At 29.0% G+C, this 19,337-nt stretch overlaps 4 non-coding genes across 4 annotated transcripts; all 4 read left to right on the top strand.

Annotated features, from left to right (window-relative positions):
* The first annotated feature begins 4,546 nt into the window (after window positions 1-4,546).
* On the top strand, window positions 4,547-4,618 carry Trnaq-uug (transfer RNA glutamine (anticodon UUG)). The gene has a single exon. It is a non-coding gene; the product is annotated as a tRNA-Gln (tRNA).
* Window positions 4,619-6,570: 1,952 nt separating this feature from the next.
* Window positions 6,571-6,642, top strand: Trnaq-uug (transfer RNA glutamine (anticodon UUG)). Its single transcript has one exon. It is a non-coding gene; the product is annotated as a tRNA-Gln (tRNA).
* An 11,164-nt stretch (window positions 6,643-17,806) lies between these two features.
* On the top strand, window positions 17,807-17,878 carry Trnaq-uug (transfer RNA glutamine (anticodon UUG)). Its single transcript has one exon. It is a non-coding gene; the product is annotated as a tRNA-Gln (tRNA).
* Window positions 17,879-18,282: 404 nt separating this feature from the next.
* On the top strand, window positions 18,283-18,354 carry Trnaq-uug (transfer RNA glutamine (anticodon UUG)). The gene has a single exon. It is a non-coding gene; the product is annotated as a tRNA-Gln (tRNA).
* Window positions 18,355-19,337: the final 983 nt, after the last annotated feature.

Here is a 19,337-nt window from a genome sequence, read left to right as displayed (position 1 = left end):
TTTATTTATTTATTTTGCAGTAATGAAATTTTGTCTCGATTAAAACTTCAATGAAGTACATACAGTAGCTCAAACAATTGAGAGTACACTATACTCTTACTTGATAAATCCATCTTTCAATATAGACAACACGTTACCGAGAAGTGCAAATATGCTTTCATTTTTACACATAACAAATGGTTTAAAGTTAAAAAAAAAAAACCTACCCAAAAAACTTCTAAATCAAAAAGTTTCAGAAGCATTTTAAATAAACATATGCAGATTTTTGCCTCAAAAAATTGAGAATACACCAATGAAATTTTTGTAATATCTCGCACACAAAGAAAGTGATAATATTTAGTTGCACGTTTTTTGACTTTTATAATAGCTTTTAAATGTCGTGCTACCGATTGAGCCAACTTTTTGGTGGTATCTGAAGATATTTTACCGCATTCTTCTAACAACAATTGTTTTAATTGGGTTTTGTTTCTAATTTTTTTTGTTTTGAACCACTGTTTCGAGTATGTCCCACAGATATTCAATGACATTGATGTCGGGATACTGTGGTGATGTGTGTAACTGCTGTTTACAATAAAAAAAACACACCACATTTTGACGTTACGATCAGTGTGCTTGAGATCGTTGTCCAGCTAAAAATGAAATTTCCATCTAAACCCAAATTTTTAGCGCTTTCTTTTAGATTTCTGCGAAGTATATTCAAGTAAACCATATGGTTTATAATGCCATCTATAAAAACTAAATATCCTATCCATGATGAAACAGTACAACCCCAACCATGACGGAGTCACCACCATGTTTAACTGTAGCACGTAAATTGTTTTGGATCCGAAGCAGTATGGAGCTTAAAAGCCAAAAGACATGCAACTAAATATTAACACTTCTTTGTTTGCGAGATATTACAAAAATTTCATTGGTGCATTCTCAATTTTTGAAGCAAAAATTTGCATATGTTTATTTAAAATGCTTCTGAAACTTATCAATTTAGAAGCTTTTAATTGATTGTTCTTTATTTTTACTTTAAATTAAACCATTTGTTATGAGTAAAAGTAAAAACATGTTTGCTCTTCTCAATAACGTGTTGTTTATATTGAAATTTGGATTTATCAAGTAAAAATAAAGTATATTCTCAATTGTTTGAGTCACTGTAAGTAAATCCGCAAAATCAATTGTTTTTTAACATATTTCAAAGATGAAAACCTATAGAATCTCTCTCATATTAACTTTCCGAAAATCATTTTCCTGAATAAAGTATAAAAGGCTTCGAAGGAATTAAATATAATGTCCTGCAATGAAAACTTACAATAGCATTATATTTAATGGGAAATTACAGAATTTGGAATAAACATAGCTTTATTAAAACTTCAACTACAAAAATTACCATTACAAAATCAAGTTCCTTTCATTTTGTTAACATTATGCAAATATGGTAATATATTGGCTTCTCGTGTAGATTTGTTAATAGATTACTATATCTGCATCATGTTTTGTAATATGATGAAGATATAATAATCTATTGTCATCATTCAACAAGACCCAAATAAATTATAAAAAAAGGAAAGAAATTAAAGTTATTCAGTACAAAATTACCTTAAATTTAACATTATATTTAATGGGGAAATAACAAAATTTGGGATAACCATAATTGAGATTATTTGACAATTACAAAAATTAATACAAAATCCAATTCCATTCTTTTTATTAATAAGATACAAATATGGTAATATATTAGCTTCTCTTGTAAATTTATTCATGGAATACCATATTTGCATCAAATTTTGTTAATTTGATGTAGTTATGATAATTTATTGGCATATCATACAAAATTTATTTTGTAGATTACCATATCTGTATTGTATTTGATCATGCAGATTACCATATTCGTAACACATGATAAGTTAAAACTAGACTAATCAAATTAACTTCTTAACTACTCGACTACTACATTAACTACTAACTACTAAACTAATCAAACTAACATGCTTTATAATTATACTATTTTCATAGATTGTCATATTTGCCTTATATCTGACCATATTATATCATATCCGTATCGTATTTCAGTAATTGATGTGTTATACTAACATCATACAAATATAATAATATGGCTTGTCATGTAAAATTCCAGAGACCAATTACATGAAAGATCATAAACAATAAGAAATAAACCGAAGTTATGTATCGGATGGGTATACAATTAAAAATATTAAGTTTGTAACGTATAAATATAAGTTTTTACAATGCAAATATAGTAAAATAATAGTTTCTCTTGCACATTTATTTATGGAGTACCGTATCTGACTCAAATTTTGTTAATATAATGTAGAAATGATAATCTATTAACATATCATGGAAAATTTATTTTGTAGATTTCCATATTTGTATTGTATCTGATTATGTAGATTACCATATTTCCAAGACATGATATGATAAAACCAGACTTTTATCTGGTATTGCAGATCAAATTATCTGATTATTCTGCTATTTTTACAGATTATCATATTTGAATTATATATGACTATAATATATCATATCTGTACTGTATTTTCATTTCTGATATGTTTTACTGACATGATGCAATGTAAAACTTTTACATTGCAGACCAATTACATGAAAGATCATAAACAACAAGCAATAAACCAGAGCTTATCGGAGGGATATATCATTAAAGATATTAAGTTTGTAACTTAATCAATTTATTTTTACATTATTTATAGAATTTTACTTTAATTTTTCTTTTTAATATGGAACTTAACAGAAAGAAAGGCAATTGAAAATACAAATGCTCGAATGAAAAAAAGAATCAGATTATAGAAAACTACTACGTGTTCCAAAAAATAAATCAATTCAAAATCAAAGTATCTCCTTTTGTTAACGCTATGTAAATATGGAAATCGATTGGTTCTGTCGTGTCAAGTTTCGGAAAACCGATTACTTGATTAATCAGAAACGACTTTAAATAAACCGAAGTTGTCGTGGCGATGGCTCGATGAACATGTAAAAGTCATTCTCGCGGAAGGGAGACACATTTTGCCTGAGGCAAGAAGAAATGTTCTTCACGCATAAAGTTACACCCTTCTGAACTCAGTTTCGTGACGATACCAAGTGCAGGGAGTTGATGTTTCACACCAGAAGAAAATGAGGTACAACACGTTATGGTCGTGTGATAAATCTTTTTTTTTTTTTTTGTCGTTGTATATATTGTTTCAGGGGAAGATAGTGCGGTTGTTAAATTGTGACGGTTTTGTTTGCTGCATACATTTATTTAACTTGAATTGTCTTATGCTTGTAAAAATGAAATTTTGTAAGTGATTTTCATTTATTTCCTGAGGTATTACAGATTTTGAATTTTGTATACAATGACAAAACATTTTTTTATTATTATCGGAGCTTATTTATCATTTATTTGATTAATTTAATTAAAATTTTGATTCTATACTAGTTGTTTTTCGGGTAATGAATGTGAAAGGAGGAGGGGGACTGATTTCATGATTAAATGATATTTACTTTAATGCGTTATAAAAAAGACTAAGAATTAAAAAAGTGATTAAAATCAGGGAAAAAATTCTTTTTAAGACATAAGCATAGCGCAAAACCTCTTCGTCCTGTTACAAAGAAGTTAGTTACATGTGAGTGGTTGAGTAGTTATAGTAACACGACAAGTTACAAAAATGGCCATTAGGAAACTGATGAAGTTTGTTTTGATTAAAAAAATATTTGGATTAAAGTTATAACCGTAGGTGCTTATGCACCTACGGATTCTGGTATTTCATCATAAAAGAGTTTTTAAAATAAAATTAGTGAGAGAGTTTTCCTAATCGCACATTTAATTTTTTATCGCCATTTAATCTTCCAAAAATTCCTTAAAAATCATGGATCATGACAGAATACAACTTAAAAAACGATTATGATAAAAGGTCTAAAAATAAATTTAAAAAGTCAACCAAAGAGAAAATCTTAATAAAATTATATAAATTCTGTTTTTTTTAGCGCTGCATTCCTCAAATGTAGTCATTAAATCATTACCAAAAATATCATTCTATTCTTCAAATATAGTCATTAAATCATTACCAAAAAATATATCACTACATTCCACAAATGTAGTCATTAAATCATTACCAAAAATATCATTCTATTCTTCACATGTAGTCATTAAATCACTACCAAAAATATCATTCTATTCTTCACATGTAGTCATTAAATCATTACGAAAAATATCATTGCATTCCTCAAATGTAGTCATTAAATCATTACCAAAAATATCATTCTCTATTTCAAATGTAGTCATTAAATCATTACCAAAAGTATCAGTGCATTCCTCAAAGATTCTGAAATTCGTAGTATTATCCTAAATATTCCTCAAAAAATCTTGTCAATAAGCCAAAACGAAAATTTCTATTATGCGGATTAATGTTCTGTGCACCAATGCAAATAGAGCCATTTTATTTGATTTTGTTTGTAAGAAGGCATTTCGTGACTTCTGTTTAATCAGCAGGTTTCAGTCAACTTGCTGAAATACAAATGGCAGTTGACGCAGCGCGCAGTGTGTGGTTCCATGGTGTAATGGTTAGCATTCTGGACTTTGAATCCAGCGATCCGAGTTCAAATCTCGGTGGAAACTAATTTTTAAACATTTTATTTCACCTTAGAGCAACTTTCATCAAATTACCGAATGATTGACAATATATATAATTGCAATTCATTAATAAAATATTAATCGGCAATGCAATCAGGTGATAGAATTTTTTTTTTCGTATTTTTCCACTATACACAAAAATTTTTGGCTCATAATAGAAACTTTCAAATATAATTATACTTGCACTAGTATAATATACTTGCACAAATATAATTATACTTGCACAAATATAATTATACTTGCACTAGTATAATATACTTGCACAAATATAATTATACTTGCACTAGTATAATATACTTGCACAAATATAATTATACTTGCACTAGTATAATATACTTGCACAAATATAATTATACTTGCACTAGTATAATATACTTGCACAAATATAATTATACTTGCACTAGTATAATATACTTGCACAAATATAATTATACTTGCACTAGTATAATATACTTGCACAAATATAATTATACTTGCACTAGTATAATATACTTGCACAAATATAATTATAATTGCACTAGTAAAATATACTTGCACAAATATAATTATAATTGCACTAGTATAATATACTTGCACAAATATAATTATAATTGCACTAGTATAATATACTTGCACAAATATAATTATACTTGCACTAGTATAATATACTTGCACAAATATAATTATAATTGCACTAGTATAATATACTTGCACAAATATAATTATACTTGCACTAGTATAATATACTTGCACAAATATAATTATACTTGCACTAGTATAATATACTTGCACAAATATAATTATACTTGCACTAGTATAATATACTTGCACAAATATAATTATACTTGCACTAGTATAATATACTTGCACAAATATAATATACTTGCACAAATATAATTATACTTGCACTAATAAAACTACTTGCACTAGTAAAAATACTTGCACTAATTTTTATTCATGGTTATAACTTATATTAAAATAATTTTCACATTGATTTAGTAATTTTGCATCTTGGTTAGACGACGAAGACGATTTCAAATTGTAGGATGTTTCAAAATCCCGACAGATTTAATGCACCAGGTTGCGTAGAACAGATTCGCGGAAGAATTTGTTTTTAAATTCACAATTCATCGATTATGAAAAAATCAATCAAATCATAAGGATCTTTTTCCACTGAAAGAATCAATCAAGGTTTCAAATCAAATAATAATAAAAACTGAATTCAGACTGCAAAATATGTAAAATGAACTTTTAAATAAATTATAAACAGATTAACTATTAGTTCCCAAACATTATTAGTGAAACAGAATATTGAAAAAAAGATTTATTTGCAAATGTTTGTTAACCAGATGGCGTTTTATTTCAACTTTTTTTCTATATACGATCTGCAATTAGAGATGAGGCCATTTTCACGAAACGCCTTCTACATATTGAACATCAGCACCAATACAAATACGATCACCAATTTTTAAAAATTATTTCTTCCAAGTTTCTGTAATTAAATTTTTTATTTTCTTTAAACGAAAAATATTTTTTAATACATTAAATATTGAATATTTCATAATTCTTAAATTATGAAATACGACTTAATTTAGACAGAGTAATATTTTTAAGATAAACGAATAATAAAATACATACAAATTCTAGGCATAGAAAAAAGTTTCAACTTAAAATTAATCTTTTAAATATTTGTTCATTCATTAATCATTATCTGAAACCAGGTGAAGACTACATAAAGCGGAGATGCTTATTTTCTTTAAGTTAGAATTTTATGAATTTTCATCATGGAAAATCATTACATTATTAACCATTTTCAAGTCCGAAATCATTTAAAATCCTGTTTATCAATATTTTATTAAGATAATACTATTTCCTTCAAGAAAGATTTATTTGTTTATTCAGACCGCTACTGCAAACAAAGTTTTGCTTAGAGTGATAAATAAAAGACGTTTTCCCATGGTTCCATGGTGTAATGGTTAGCACTCTGGACTTTGAATCCAGCGATCCGAGTTCAAATCTCGGTGGAACCTACTACTTTTTTTTTTTTTTGCAGTACAGCAACTTTAGGCACACTAGTAAACTTACTGACGATGTAAGCAATTGTATTCTATTAATAAAATCTGTTTATATCCATCATAACAAATCTTAGAGTTCTTGAAATATTTGTTATTCATACAATCATTTACATAAAATATTAGTTTCAGTCCCCCACCCCCTTTTTTTCATATTTAGAAATTGCTTTTAAACAAGAGTTAAGAAATTTAATATGTACCAGGCAGACTTCGACAAACATTACAGATCTTTGAGGAATTTTGACTTGAATTTTCACTTCATTAATCATGAAAAATCTGCCATTTAGTCATAGAGATCTATTTCCATTAGAAGAAATAAATAATAATTCATTCCCAGGTATATATTCAGGCTGAATTTAGAATTAAAAATATGCAAGATGTCCTTCAAAATAAGATTGGATATTAATAGCTCCCTGAACCTTTATTCAAATAGGAAAGCCGTAAAAATTTATTTACTTTAACAATGAATATTATATTTTATAGAAATTATTGTTTGCAAACAATCTGTTTCTTATGATGATGGTGTGGTTTTAGTTGCAGTTTTCTAAATACTGAATTTTCAAAATCATTTTTTTTTAATTCTTGCCACTTTTTTTTTAATTTTAGAGGAAATTTAAAAATATCTTTAACTTAAATAATATACAAATGATTTTATAATTAACATTCATGAAAAATTACGTAATAAATCAAATGAATATTAAGATGAATAAATTTATTATAAAGGAATAGACACATAACAAGTCAAAGGTTAGTTATTTAAATTTTTATAATTATTACCTGAAATTTGGAAATTTTTTAAATAAAAAAGGATGCTCAATTTTCCCCCGAGTTAGAAACCTTAAATATTTTATTAAAAACATAAAATTATCAGATATTTTAACATTTGCTGTTGTTGTTTCTAATGGCACTTGTCATAGACAAACCCACTGACTTTTGAAGTCAGTGATTTTTAGCCAAGGGTGCGTCTCTTGTTTTTTCAGTAGCGCCATCTAGGGCCAAGAGTACGACTTAGCTACATACACTTTACTACCCTTTTTACGGGGTGGACTTTATTCATGCATTTCATTCACTCATCCACAGATCGTAATTTAGACCTGAATCAGAGAACGATCACCCCTCATCCAGTACCCCCAGTGGTATTACTCTCGACATTGAGGACTTTGTGACCACGACAGATTTATACGTGCACCAGCCACCACACACACGGAGAGTCTTCGGCCGGCGGTTTTCAAACTCGCAACCCAAAGGGATGCGAAACCAACGCCCTACCAACCAGGCTCCAATATTTTAAAAACTATTAATCAAAACTGCATCATTTAAGATGTTATTGCTTGATAAATAATCAATGATATATTTAAACAGATCGATATCCGCGAGCAAAACCTGCTGCTTTCATGAGGCTCCAAGGTGTAATAATTTGCGATCTGGAAATTGAACCCATCGAAGTGAATTCAAATCCCAGTGGACTGCGTAATTTTTTCTTTCCTTCACCGTTTATAGAAAAGATGCATTACAGTGTGACATGATACAGTTGGTTCTCTAGACCTTGACTTCCACAACGCGAACTTGAATGTCGGTGGGAATTGCATTTTGATTTTATTGTACTTTACAACATATTTTGCCTCATTAAATCGTACAAATAATGCATTATGATTCACAAAATTTTAATCTCAGGTAGAAAATTAATAACATGACTTTTTTCTTATTCTGACTTATTTAAGTTAATATTATAAATATTTAAAGTATAACTTAATAAGATATCCATAAAACAACACGTCTAAATTTTGAAAACTCAAAATCTTTTATTCAATTTATAAGTGTCACGTATATAAATTTCATAAGAAGACTTCTATGTGAAGGGATTTGAGTGTCATTTTATCATAATTTGTGATCTGAATAGCGATTTTTACTGGAGAACAGGTGTTTTAATTTCTAAAGAATACAAAGAATAAATATTATAATCATTAAAAAAAAATTCAACTTCGATGTTTTGACTAATCTTTATATATCAAGCACCTTTGAGTCAAAAATAGAAATAATCAATTTTTAATTTTTAAAGAAATTTATTGGCAGAAAATTTATCAATCTCTCTTCGATTTAAATACAGTCTTGTATTTGAAAAGAAAAATAATTTTTATACAAGCGAAGAATATAATGGCAAGGATTAAGACACGAATATTTCATATTGATTCACTCATGACATTTATTTTACAATATTTTAGCAGAAAGTATTCAAAATAAAAATTAAAAGAACAAATTTTTGATGAAAGAACAAGAACTGATTTCAATCGATCAGACGATCATACAGCCAGAGTTACAGTTTAAGATGTCATTGAGAATTATCATTTCCAGTATAATACTAAATATCGATAAATAAAAACCAATCAAATGATCATATAACTATAATTACAGTCATTTATCATGAAGAATTATCGTTTGCACAGTCTAACACTAAAAATCGAAAAAAATTAAAATCAGTGATATCGATAAATAAAAACCAGTCAAATGATCATACAACTATAATCACTGTTATTTATTATGATGAATTATCGTTTGCAGAGTCTAGTACCGAACGTAAAAGAAATTTATACGAAAGAAATTTAAAAACAGCTTTGAAACAATTAATTGATCATATAAGAACATAGTTGCTATTAAATATTTTAAAGAAATATTATTTACATAGAGTAAATTTATTGGCAAGAAGAAATTAACAATTAATATTCGCTAATATATCCAGTACTGAATGCCTTTTGTTCATAACTTGCATCAAGCGCCTACTGTAAACAGTTTACAAAGTGGGTAAGTAATTTATAGTATGACATTAAACTCAAAACCAATATTATTATTTTTTAAAAAATCAAGATTGATTACTAACAGAATTTTAATTATTTGAAGTATATTAGGTTCTAAAATTATGATTTTTAAAAAATACAACTTAATTGAATTTAAAACTGATGAGCCTTTTTTCTACTTTTAGCTAACTCTTACATAAAATTTTAAGAAGTAGCTTCGGCTGCGCAGCGTAATTTTATCAGCAACCCTGTTATCCGACGTTCCTCTAAGTAACTTTTTCATCCCCTCTTTATTATAGCAAGAGTTATCGCCCACCATAAAATTGAATTTCGGAGTTTTATGTTTACCTCCCATTGAGTGTTAATGTCTTAGATGGCTGTTTCAACTTTAATTACAACTACTTAAGAAGTATTCCTTTCTTAATTACTGAAAATTGGAAAACGTTGGGAGCTTCCTTTTTTATTTATGGTTATAACTTCTACATGATGCGACCAAGGATTTTCTAAGCGGGTGTTTTATTCAAGGATTTTAGAAAATGTAAACTTTATATTGTTTGAAGTACAGAATAGCCTGTTGTATAACGATGGATTTAAGTAAAAGCAATAAGATATTTTAATACCGGTTTCTTAAGGGGGATTTTTATAAGCAAATTTGGACAAATCCTTATTCCTTTTTAATGCGTGTAACAAATTATTATTAATTATATAAAAGACAGTTTTTTTATTCTGAAAATAACTGGTTAAAAATGCAGTAATTCTATTTAATGATAATAATAAAAACATTAATGGCTTTTGGCATCCTAGAATTCAAATCCCTTCATCCAGCACTTTTTATACACGCACTGATTCCTAAATCTTCTGTTTAATTTTAATTTTGTAAAGCATTTTAAGGGAAAAATGTGTAAATGTCTTTTACTTTACCAATATGTATATTGCTGCTTTCAATGCATCATTTTTAGGAATTAACAAAATGCAATTTTTTTTTTTTTTGGTCTTAGTTATTAGTGATTTTTCATGGAAGTTCCTGTCACTTCATTTTTCCTTATTTTTTTAAAGAAGACTTAATTTTACTTGCTGGCAATTAATGATTCATGCCGCATTTTTTATGATGAATTTAAATTATATTATCAGCGTTATGATAGATGTAATTTTAGTTCTAAATAGAATATTTTGATTGTCAATTATGCCATACAGTGTTAAAATCTCATGTAATTTTACTTAACATTGCATCGCATCATCCGATAGATTCAATAGCAAATCAGCACGTAAATTTAACTATAAAAAAGTAAATTAAACTGTTAGTGACAAAAAAAAATCACCATTTAAATTTTTAGACAATTTTTTACAGCGCTTATTTCCAAGTTATGTTTTGATTTTTTTAATAGTAAATTAATTTTTAACTGATATTTATTAGTTTTTAAAAATATACAGAAAATTGTCAATTATACCAACTTTTTGCCAATACTGATTATAAACTTATACATATTCTAGAGAAAAAGCATATCAACCAATCCTCTAAAGGAATAATAAGGAAAGGAAGGAAAAATAATTCCTATCGGTAACTGGAAGATGTCGATCACAACAAATCCTGTCTATATTACTTCATTCGGTGATGACAGGGTGGTCGGCTGTACACAAAAAAGAAGTACCTGGAAGCTACAGACATATCGCTTTTATCCAGATATTTTATTCTTCTGACATCATTATTCCAGATTCTTTAAATCTTGATTTGGTACGGAGATTTTTTTAGGGGGGCGCAAGATTTTAAATCTTGGATCTATGAGGTTGGTAAAGCGAGACAAAGTAGCTGGATAGCCTATTTCTGAATTCTACTTATACTTTTCTCCTCTTAAAAACATACTTGTCTTTGATTCATATTCAATCATAATTTCTCGTTTCCATTTTCACAACATAATGCGATCAAAGCGTTATACATATATAAAAAAAAGTTTTAAATACAATTAAACTGAGAAAGCAGAGTTTCAGTTTTGTGTTTAAACGATATATTTTATTTTTCTGTTGGCAGATATTTAAATTTTAGAGATAATTTTTAAAATTTTTTTATCTATCCATAATCGTTAACGAAAGTGATATGCTCTGTGTCTAGAAGACCAAGACAAAAAAGTTAATTCGTAATGCGTCGAAAGTTGTAGTGTACAATAAAAAATAATGCGTTTTAGTGTACAATAAAAAGGAGATTCCCTGTCTTTTAGAATATAAAATTACAAAAAATTGATTATTCAGCTTTTTTTCTTTTTTTTTTTTGCAGCCAAATTGTGATCTCGATGTTATTTATGCGATTATTAGAGAATTAAAATCAAGGAAATACGATTTAAAAAAATATGGAAAATCAAATGCCCTCATGATTTAGAATTTAAAATATTTTTATTTTTTTAATTTAAGTGATATGAAAAAATAATTAACTTTAAATACATGTGATAAAATGAATTTATCACATGTGTAGATTCTAATGACCATGACTGGAGAAGCTATATTAGCCGCTGTCATGAGAACCATTGCAATAAGCAGTCTTCTGAAAAGAATCTGTCTAAAAACATCTAGTTGATATTTTCACCCTTTTAAACACAAAAAATAATATTTTAAAATGGCTTTAATATTTATTAAATGCAACACATCTTTCTGAATAGCGCTTCCCTAATTATATTATCCAATTTTTTTTTCTTAATTTATGAAAGTGAAATTTGTTCCTGAATTAAAATAGAAGCAAAAAAAATCATGAATCATCACATTTAAGATTCAAACATGACACTTATGAATATAAATTGGTGTGCTAAAATTCCATAAATTAACCAACTAATCACGTGCTCAGCAAGTTTTGATTAATGTTTCCGAGATACAAGGTTAAATATTTAATATGTTGTTGTTTTTGTTGTATGAGGAAAATGTGTATGAATTAGTGATGGAAAATAATTTAAGTGTAACAGTTTAAAAATTAACTTCGAGTTCACTGGTTTTTCAAATGTTGATATTAAGTAGCTAATTATTAGTTGGATAATAAAGCAATAAAGCAATCAAAATGCACTATAAATAATTTTACAAAATGCTATTAAAATAATTATACGGCTTACAATAATATCATAATCATATCTTTTATTGTACCTTTCATTTATTACAAGTACTTTTAATTTTATTTATTATTTATTAACTCTATTTTTTTATTTTCTGTAAAATTAATGTATTAATATAATCTGTTTCAGAATCTTTAATCTCATCTAAAAAGAAAATTTATTTTGCGTATACTTTGACATATTAAATATTTTTTACAGAAAAAAAACTATCTATATCGCACATGTTCCAAAAATTTTCAAACAACACGTAAAGTTAATACATTAAATTTGAATCTAAATTAGGTTATATTGCAAAAGTATTGTTAAGATGAAACAATACTTAAGATTATACTGCCTGTGAGAGTTCTTTAATAACTGTAAAGAACTCTGATAACTAGATAAAACTGTCCAGTGAAGTAATTCAATAATATTAACGTCCCGTTTTAAAGCAACACAAGGGCTATTTTGGGATGGACCTAGTAATTTTGAGCCGCGATCAGATGACGAAGACAACACCTGAGCTGGCCGTCCCATCTCCTTACTTTCGCACCACACCAGTGGGAGAACATTTGGCCCAACCGATTTAACGTGCTCTAGCCTCGCTTACCCGACGTTTTTTTTTTCAGTGGAATCGGGTCTCGAACCTGAAATTCTCCTTATCTAAAGCTGCGAATTTATCACTGCCGGCTATGACTGTACATGACTGCGTGAAATAGTTAGGCTTGTGTTATTTTTGACCTTTCGATACAATAATATTTTTGACTAACGCACCGAATTGAAGAATTTTTGATATTTAAATTTATGAGAGAGTCAAAGTCTCTATTTAAAAACAAAAACCATGTAATGAAATTTAAATATTTAATGTATTTCTTATGATCGATCATACGCGGTATAAAATAACTGAAGTTCGAAATAGAATGTCCATCAAATTGAAAGGCGAAATGAAGTCGGATATTAGAATATAGAATTTTATCATGAATTGTATTAATTATCAGTAATTAATTATAGTTTCTTCTGAAATATATTGTCCGATTTTGTAATATTGCTTCCTTCCCCTGTATGTCTTCTGGTTAAGAAGAAATTTTTACATATTGCTTTGCAACAAACACTGAATGAAGGCTGGATGAATCATAATAGCCGTGGTGAGAAATGTGGCGATTTTGACAACAAAAACGAAGGATTAAGAATATGCGAGAATCTTGGCGATAGCTCCATATTAATAACTAAATGTTATTAATATGGAGCTATTATATGTTGAATGTTATAGAGCAGCTTGCTCTATAACATTCAATGCTCTGTTACGAGAACTATAAAAAGCCCAAAGATAAAACTGAGAGGAGTCAGTAGTAGTAATTGAATCAAAAGAGAGTGGTGTAATGAAGTCTCTTTTTGGAGGATATATTTTCTGATTTGGTTTGGTTATATTAACGTCCCGTTTGAAGCAACGCTTGGGCTATTTTGGGACGGACCTCGGAATTTTGAACCACGATATATTTTCTGAACTTCCTGCATTGTCACTATTGCTTACTCGTGATTTTCTGCTTATATGCTGCTATTAACTGTAAGTGCCGTTTTTATGTAGATATCGACCGCGTTTTTGTGTAAAATATACCACCATTATTCGTTATTGAACCTTCTGACATATAATCTACCGGATGGTTTTTTTATGTTTTTCTGTAAAAATATTTATCTTTCAGTACATTAGGCGCATATTCATGACTAATTAGAATTTCTGTTTTTGTTGGCATTTCTTATGAACAAGCCCGCTGTTACGAAGACAGCGATTTAAGCCGGTGGGGGAGCGTCTCTTGTTTTTTAGTAGCGCCAACTAGGGCCAAGAGTACGACTTAGCTACTCACGCATCACATTCGCTTGTACAACCCCTTTTCACAGGGGAGCACATTCACACGTTTCACAGATAGAAAAGATGAAAAACAACCATGCCCGAACCGGGATTCGAACCCAGGACTCCCAGATCACGGGGAAGACGCGCTACCCCTATGCCAGGACGCTGGCATTTTCTGTTTTTAATCATCACAATCATTTTTAATGATCGATGATATTTTATTATTTGCATTATTTGCGATTGAATGATTGAACATTATAATGTAACTTTTCCATACATTTAAAGCTTCCACGGCTCTTATTTAAATTGTAATAGTTTATTACTTTTGTTTACATTGCCCTTTTATTCTCGCCATTGTTTTCAATTATTTTTTTAAGTCAGCATGTTTAATTTTCTTGAACTTTCAACAGTTTATTATTTGCCAGCAATTTTTTCCACACGTTTAGTGCAATTTGGTTCAATTGGACCTTGCCAACTAAACGAAATCAATTAATCAATTTAGTTTATTGAAGTAAACGGGTGAACCACCGAGATGATTTCTCTCTGCCATCGATTTTAACTGTATTTAAGTATAATTTTTTTCATTTCATTTCATTTTCATTTAAACAACTTATATCTATTAGAAAGAAATTTATATTGCCATTGGCACTGTAATGGCAAGGTTATACAAGTGTGCCAATTATTTCAAATCATTTATGAGGCAAGCATCATTGTTGAGGATGACACCAATACCTATGCGTCATTGTGGATTCCAACAATGCTGATTAAAATCTATGCACTTGCCACATTCTGATATGGTGTCATGACTGTAACATAAAGATCATTAAGAAATTTTGGATGTAAAATATGTCTTATTCCTTTTACAATTCCTATGTCCTCCTTTTACATGTCTTCTCCTATGTTTTTCATTCTTTTAAGCTTCAAGACTTCCTTTTTAACAGAAAGTTCGAAGAAAGAAATGAAATAAGCTATCACCACCTATTATCATTACAAGAGGTATCGTTCTTCAATCCGTAGATGCAAACTATTGTGTTTTGTAAAGCCAAGTACCCCAACACGAATGTCAAATTTGTTTAAATATAATACTAAACATTAAATACAATTTACAATAAAGTCTTTTTTCTATTATATTTAAAGCCTTCCCATGCCAATTATTCCATTATTTTTTTTCAATTGAGCAAAGAAATTTGTTCTTTGGATATCTTAAATATATTAAGAATACGATGAAAAACTAAAACTCTTTACATATGCAAACCTTATTTTTTCTATTTACAAGAAAATTTTGTTTCTTCTACTCGTAATTCGCAGAATCTTTTGATGGGATCTTATTCCCCCCCCCCCCTATTTCCTTTTTGCATAGCTTCGAATTTCTCGTAACACGAATTTCGAGTTTTGCATTATTCATTTGAACTCTGCCGTCACAAAACGCAAACAACCCCGTCACGCCGTGCGCGCCATCGAATCCATTTCTGACTGCACAGTCTGATGATGCTCGAAACTTCATCCGTCCGAAAAGATTACTTTACTTTCTGAAAGGAATTACTTTTTAATCCTTGGACCTTTTTTGAATTTCAAATGAAGCTGTCTAAGATTACTAATTGCGCAGGTGTTAAAGATTCCCGGCTTTAGTCTTAAATAGCACTTCGACTGTACGTAAGTGGAGTTATATGCAGATGTATTTAAATAAGAACTTTTATTTTTTGATTTTTACAAAGATTTGGATTCGGAGGCAAGATCTTCATGCCTATGTTTAAAAAAAAACTATAAGATAAAAAATATATGCAGGATTCAATCATTAACTAATAAAAGTATATATACTATTATTAGTTAATAATAAATATACTATTAACACTATAATATATACTATTAATAATATATTTTATATCTATTTTAGTTATGGTCCCTATGCAGAGCGTTCAATTTTCAATCAAGCATAACACACTTAATTTTATAAGTACAAGTTTGTGTGTATGTGTGTGTGTGTGTGTGTGTGTGTGTTGTAATGATGTTGTTGCATAAAAAATTAAAACTTTCTAATTGGCTAAATTTGTCTATAGAGGTCGCATGAAAACTCAAAAAGTGTACATTTTGGAAAATTAACGGGAAATATTTTTAACATAGTTTTATTTCGTACCTTATTTTGAACTATTTTGCAATTTACATTGCCCACTTATTTCTAAAGGAAAAGAATTAAACCACAATTCAATCTTTTTTTGGGACACCCTGTATATATTCTAATATATGAAGTATACAAATATAAAGCTCCTAATAATTTAAAAATTCCAACATCATAATTTTGTTGAATATTCGCATATTAGTTTCCCCTCAGTCCGAAAACCATTTTCAAAATTAAGCATGTCTGTCTATCCGTAATTAAATATGATAACACAATAATGGGGAAAACTAAATTATTGAAATATTTTAATTTCAATATTTTTTTATCTGAGTAAAAAAGCTGCAAAATATTCTCTAATTAAAAACAAAACATGCACAGAAAGTCTCTCTGTCTGTATGGTTAGGTGCATTTTGAAAATAATAATTAAAAAAATACAATATGCTAAATGGATGAAATTTGGCCTGTGATCTTATAACGAGTATTGAATCATCAGAAGATTTGTATCACATTCTTGTCCAACTCTGCTAGGGTCTTGGCCATTGATCCGTTCGCCTCTCATTGAGACATCGGAAATGCAATAAGCCAGAAGAATAAATTTTTTATCAACATCACAGTTAGTATCACATTTTGGACATTTAAATCAATAAGTATATTTATTTGAAACGATGCGAAGTCAAAACTTGAAAAAACTATTGATGATGATGTCGTGTTCGCGTTACAACGAAAAGAGGGGTGCAGTAGCTTCTGAGGGTAAAGACCTCCGAGCACCTCGAGGGCAGAAGTCTCACTGCCAGCTCATATGAAGATGATACTCACACACTTGCTTGCACATCCTCTTTTTACAAAGGGGGCTCATTCGCACACCTTACAGTCAGAACAAAGTGTAAGGTACAACGGTGCCCGAACCAACGAACTCGGGACGTCCATATCACGTAGAAAACACTCTACTCCTACACCAGGAGGTCGGCGAAAAATTTTTTACAAAAGATATTATAAAGAATTTGAAATAACATTAAAATGAAAGTATAAAATCAAAGGCGAAGAAACCTTGTTTAAGATAACCTTCCCTAAAAACACAGCTTGCGTAAAAATATAAACAGGATGATTCTAAATAACTTTCAAATCATAAGGACATCTTTTCTATTTTTGCATGCAGTGTAGTAAATCCTATCTTCTGCTGTCATGCAACCAACATTTCATCTATTAATGCATTCCAGTTTGTTTATTCAACTTTGTTTACAAGGTGAACTGTGATTCAAATCAACATCTTTTTAACAACGAATGCACCGTTAGCTACCGTGGTTCCATGGTGTAATGGTTAGCACTCTGGACTTTGAATCCAGCGATCCGAGTTCAAATCTCGGTGGAACCTTTCTTTTTTTTTTTTTTTTTTTTTTCGCTCCCTATTTATTATCAAGGCTAATTCATTTATTATTACATTTTATCAATCTCGTTAATTACTTACTTTGATTAATTAATTACTTTTTGGAATACAGCTGTTTACCCCAAAAAATATAGAAAAAATTCCTATGCTGCATTTTTATATGCTTATAGCGTTCATACTTTTCTCATTTAACATACCCACAATAATAGGTTGAACAATCCTTAAATTCATGAATAAATTTTCGAAAAATAAAAAGCAGAAGCATTAATGTTTAAAGAACCAATGTTAAGAAGAGTTTCCTTGTTTGTTATTTCCTCCTTAAACATGTTTGCACAGCCATCGTGTAACAGCATGCAGCAGTTTATAATGAAATCTTAGTGGCAGTAGCTTGTGGTTCCATGGTGTAATGGTTAGCACTCTGGACTTTGAATCCAGCGATCCGAGTTCAAATCTCGGTGGAACCTGTGTTTTATTTTTTCGCTCTCTATTTATTATCAAGGCTAATTCATTTATTATTACATTTTATCAATCTCGTTAATTACTTACTTTGAGTAATTAATTACTTTTTGGAATACAGCTGTTTACCCCAAAAAATATAGAAAAAATTCCTATGCTGCATTTTTATATGCTTATAGCGTTCATACTTTTCTCATTTAACATACCCACAATAATAGGTTGAACAATCCTTAAATTCATGAATAAATTTTCGAAAAATAAAAAGCAGAAGCATTAATGTTTAAAGAACCAATGTTAAGAAGAGTTTTCTTGTTTGTTATTCCCTCCTTAAACATGTTTGCATAGCTATCGCGTAACAGCATGCTGCAGTTTATAATGAAGTCTTATTCCCAGAAGCTAGTGGTTCCATGGTGTAATGGTTAGCACTCTGGACTTTGAATCCAGCGATCCGAGTTCAAATCTCGGTGGACGTTTTCTTTTTTTTTCAATTTCCTTCAAATTTTAGAACTTTTATTCTACAAATAATATCAATTCTACAATAATAATCAATAAATATTTTATTTGTATTTGTACAGTAATTTATAATAATTTTACACTCTCCTTTATATGGAATCAAAACAATATATTCTTAATATTAACCGTTCATTAAATATTGTTGATAAATATGAAAAATAAATTTCAAATAAAAGCGAGACAGACTGGATGCAACAACTACAAAAAATCCTCTTTTTTTTATTTTCTAAGTGTTTAAGAATATTCATTACAATTCTAGACGTTCATATTGAGTTAGTTACTTGTTAACACCTGTTAAGAATAGCAATTATGGAAAAATTGTTCCTGTTTTGTAACTTTTTTTCGCATGGTTTCACACATTCTTAATTATAGTATGCATTATGAATCATTTGCAATATTAGGCTAGAAATGTTATTTATTCAATTTTATTAATATGATATTAATGCTGATTTACGACTTAATATGCCACTGATGAGTT

The sequence above is a fragment of the Argiope bruennichi genome, chromosome 4 (assembly GCF_947563725.1).
Source record: "Argiope bruennichi chromosome 4, qqArgBrue1.1, whole genome shotgun sequence".
NCBI lineage: Eukaryota > Metazoa > Arthropoda > Arachnida > Araneae > Araneidae > Argiope > Argiope bruennichi.
The sequence above is the reverse complement of the archived record's forward strand: the minus strand, read 5'-3'. Positions and strand labels throughout refer to the sequence as shown.